The sequence below is a fragment of the Engraulis encrasicolus genome, chromosome 17 (genome assembly GCF_034702125.1).
Source record: "Engraulis encrasicolus isolate BLACKSEA-1 chromosome 17, IST_EnEncr_1.0, whole genome shotgun sequence".
NCBI lineage: Eukaryota > Metazoa > Chordata > Actinopteri > Clupeiformes > Engraulidae > Engraulis > Engraulis encrasicolus.
In genome coordinates, this window is record NC_085873.1 from 18,921,605 (window position 1) to 18,926,614 (window position 5,010).

Sequence of the window (5,010 nt, forward strand, 5' to 3'; positions counted from 1 at the left end):
ACTGGGACAAAAAAGGGTGCAGGGATTTTTGCATGCCCCCCACTAAATTACCAGTCAGTCTCTAAAAAAAATACAAAATACAAAAAAATACAAAAAACTAAATCACTAAATGAACGGACAGTTTCTAAACAAAATACAAAAAACCTTTGTCATTTGATTTCTTTGTAAATATAACAAACTATTCTGTTTAGCAGTTTACACAAGTTAACTGATAAGAACAAAAAATAGCTTGGTTTGAAATGCTTTTCTGAATTTATGTAACACATACATTATTTTCTGATCTGTTTCATGTTTTCTTAATAGTAGTTTAAGTTTTCTTTCGGTCGACTCGCTCGACATCTCACTATGGGTGGCGCCCTCTGCGTGCCCATTTTCAGAAGCTTGCTTGCGAAATCCACAACGTCTGTAGACAGGTGGTTGGGGCGTTCTGGTAGACGGATGCTTCACTAGAGATTAGGGCTGCACGATTATGGAAAAAATCATTATTTTTGTCAAAATCGTAATCATTATTATTGATTTTTTGCAGATTTAAAAAAAATATATATAACAAGATGAAATATAACCAAGAATAAATTATATACGGGATGAGCAAAATAAAATGAATTGTAATAATTATGTAAAGGCAATAGCATGAAACTTAGGTGGACAGATTTCTGGCCAGAAACACCAGCCTATTCTGGCTTCAAGGACGCTCTCAAAGGTAGGTCACTATTGCCATGATTAAATCACGATTGAAATCACAACTTCAATCTCACGATTTTATCACGATTTTCGATTATTTTCGATTAATTGTGCAGTCCTACTGGAGATCCTCTGGCAAACCATGAGTGCAGAGGTTTCGGAATGGAGCACAGAGCTCCACGTAGCTGGGGGTATACCCCAAAGGGGACGGGGCCCTCAGCTACAAAGCTCATTGGCCTGACGGCATGATTGAAAGCAAGCTTCGGCGAATGGTCACGCAGAGGGCGTAAACCATAGTGAGATGTCCGTTTGGTGTTACCGCTTACCGGTGTTACAGACCGTAACCTGTAGTTGCCTGTGATGTAAACAAAAATGTACTATGCTTATGGTTAAAAGGCTTATGTATTTAACATCATTTGTATGTTATCATTATGTTCATGCTGCATAATTTAGTTAACTTTTTATACATTACCTGTACAGTACATTAGGAAATAAAACAAACGACTACAGGAAACTGCTGTCGGTCAAAACATGAGCTCACATGGTTGGCTGCTTATCTTGCTCCTCCTCACAACACGAATGTTTGTAAATGTAAAACCTATGTATTAGGCGCTATGAATGTCTATCAATGTGCATATCCAACAATATCAACTGTAAACAATGATGCTGTTCTTCTATTCAATAAATTTTTGATCTGAGCTATAGAACATTGTCTTAAACTTTACTTGATCGAAAGACGGTTTCTTATCTGCTGCCACTATGTTTGATCCAATGAGATTCATTCCTGTAGTTTGTTTACAGATCAAACCAATGAGAGCAGATTATAATGTATACAAACTACAAACTTCTGTCTGTCGAATAGCAAGTCTTGCCCTCCCTCCATGTTCTGTGATTGAGCTTCCAAAACTCATGCAAACATTTGGAACTAGCCAGCAAGGCATCTTGGGAGTTCCCAGGTTACAGTCTTAAGGTTACGTCAGAGACTTTCGAAGAAAATCACACCACTTCCACTGATATCTCAACTGCGCATTCACTGGGCATTACTACTACTAAATTAATGAAAATAAGCCATTTTCTCATTTGTGCTTTTTATTATGCAAAACCATGAGGACATAAAAAGGAATAAAAAAACGTATACATTCTTCTCCTAAAAAAAGAAAAAAAAAAGAAAAAGAAATCTTCTATGGAGTAGAAGGTATTGCCATTATGCTCCTACACCCACCCACACCAACAGCCCCGGGATTCAGTCAGTCAGTCAGTGCACCACCAGGCACTTAGTCAGGCTGCTGAGCAGCGCTGACTGGACAATTGGCATGGGGTTAATTATTGCACAGGCTGCACCAGCTGACGCACACAGCACACTCTCTCTCACACACTCACACACTCACACACACACACACACACACACAAAAACAACCCTTAACCCTTAACATGTAATCTGATGCGAGATCATATGTCAAATGTCACAATATATAAAACCCATGAAATCTGCTGAGTGATCATTAGAAATGTCATCGTAAAACAATCATGATGTGATTTGTCAGTGTAAACAGAGAAACCAGAAATCAGAGGTTAAGTGATCAAATAAAACATCAATGTAGCTTACAATCACCGCATTCATTATTAATGATTATTCCATATGCCACAATGGTTGTATTTTTGTTTCTCCATAATTGTGCTTAATATGACAAGGCAATTTTGGCTTCCATAAGAATCAAGCATATGGGCAGAGGACTAAGGCTAACTGGATCCCGTTTCTCGAAAGCATCATTGCTAACCAGTTAGCAACTTACTAGGTTGTCAATGGGAAATTGCATTGCAACCAATCAAGTTTCTAACTTAGTTAGCTACGACATTGTCTAGAAACGCACCCCTGAAATTAGAGGCGCTGTGATAAAAATTAATTTGAAGAAAATGGACGTGTTCAACTATTAGGGCACAGTAAGTGACTCAATATTGGTTAAAATAATAATAACAAAAAAAACCTAATAAAACAAATAAAAACCCACATCTTCCCTTCACATGGTTACAATGTGCTGAAACCACTTAACCCATTATTAATTACATTACATTACATTATTCCCAGGAATTGCAACAAGGCCATCAGCACAGACGCCGTTAGCCACGTTATGGACACACACATGATTTAAAGCAGTGGTTGCCAAAGCAAACATACTCCCCTGCAGTATCTCTGTGACCCTCCTCTGAGGGGTCCTGACCCCCAGTTTGGGAACCACACGATTTAAAGGCACTTCAACAGTAACTTCTACCAAAATATTATTTCATACATCTGGCTATAAAAAAAAAATATCACTTAAACCATTTCTGCATCCTGCTTCTCGAAAGCATTGTTACTAACCAGTTAGCAACTTAGTAGGGTTGCCAATGGGAAAATTGCATTGCAATCAAGTAAATTGAAACAATGCTGTCCAGAAACAGGGTCCTGGACCCCATTCCTCAAAAGGATCGTTGCTAACCAGTTAGCCACTTAGTAAGTTGCCAATGGGAAATTGCATTGCAACCAAGTAAGAGGCTAACTTAGTTAACAACGACGCTTTTGAGAAACGCCCTCCTGAGGTGCATTTCTGGAAAGCGTAGTTGTTAGCAGTTAGCAACTTTGGTAGTTGCCAATGGGAAATTGCATTGCAACCAACAAAGTAGCTAATATGCTTAGCAACTGTGCTTTCCGGAGATGCACCCCAGAACTGTTGAATGTGCAGTGAAATAAAAATAAACAACAGTGTCCACTCCGAATGTAAAGGGCAGACCAGCCGAGCCGAGCTGAGTGCTGTTACCACCCTGATAGTGACTTTCCCGCTCATGCCCATGTCGTCTATTTTTAACCCCTTCCCGCCCTCCTTTTCACGTGCACAGCTGCTGGCTATTTTTAACTCTTTCCAGTCCAGTTCTCCCTTTACACAGGAAATCCTGCGGCACTCCAAACGTCACGCTGGAGTGGTATGGACTGTGGCTGTGGCTGTGGCGTGCACGGGTATTTAGGGGTGTGTGTGTGCGTGTGTGTGTGTGTGTTCGTGTGCATGCACGAGGGTATTTAGGTCGGACAGGATATTTACGGAGAGCTAAAAGTCAGGCCTGTCCCACATGACACAATGGCACTGAGTCCAAGGATGGCTTCATGCCTTGTCCTTTGGTGTGTGTGTGTGTGTGTGTGTGTGTGTGTGTGTGTGTGTGTGTGTGTGCGGAGGGGGTTGTTTGGTACCATGTCAGGGCTCGGTGTGTGTGTGTGTGTGTGTGGGGGGGGGGGGGGGTACCATGTCAGGGCTCTGCGTGTGTGTGTGTGTGTGTGTGTGTGTGTGTGGAGGGGGTTGTTTGGTACCATGTCAGGGCTCGGTGTGTGTGTGTGTGTGTGGGGGGGGGTACCATGTCAGGGCTCTGCGTGTGTGTGTGTGTGTGTGTGTGTGTGTGTGTGTGTGTGTGTGTGTGTGTGTGTGTGTGTGTGTGTGTGGAGGGGGTTGTTTGGTACCATGTCAGGGCTCGGTGTGTGTGTGTGTGTGTGGGGGGGGGTACCATGTCAGGGCTCTGCGTGTGTGTGTGTGTGTGTGTGTGTGTGTGTGTGTGTGTGTGCGCGTGCGTGCGTGCGCGTGCGTGCGTGTGTCTGTGGTACCTCCTCATGGGTTTTGGTTTAAGGCTTCCACCAAAGCAGACAAAGGCTCTGATTCTGAAGAGGCACATTAGGGACGGTTTGACTTCTTAGCGGACACTGTTTAGCGTACATAACGTGGCGGTGCCCATTTCACAGTATCAAAAAAGAGAGAAAGTCTTCACTAATATTAAAATAAATATATATATATAAAAAATCTTCAGTTTACAGTAATGGATGAAAAAATAAAGTCCACATCACAGAAACATCTGTCTGCATTCAGTTTATGTTCTTTTTTGGTTTCGGGACCTCAGTTGTTGAGTCTAACGTCCAGCCGACCAACAAAGAGGATCCTCTGCTCTGGCCCCTGACGATTCCAGTTCCTTTGTGTGGTTTGCTTACAGTGGCAACGGTTGCCCCGAACAACCAACCCTCTCTGGGGTATGTAGAGGTTGACAAGGCTTTCCCTGCGGGACTCTTGCCACACAAGTTTGTCTCCAGACGGAAGCAACCTCTCACTGACGCCATGGCAACAAGCAAGCCATGTGGAGGTTGAGGAAGTTATTCCACAGAGTAAGGTAAGAGGGTTAAGCTACGTCTAGACTCCTGCACCGAGGTTAACATCACAAGAACCACACTACCAGAGAAGGGGGGGGGGGGGGGGGGGGGGATGTCATGTCATAGATCTGCCTTGAAGTCCAAGCCAATCAGGACCTTGCACTGCCCGC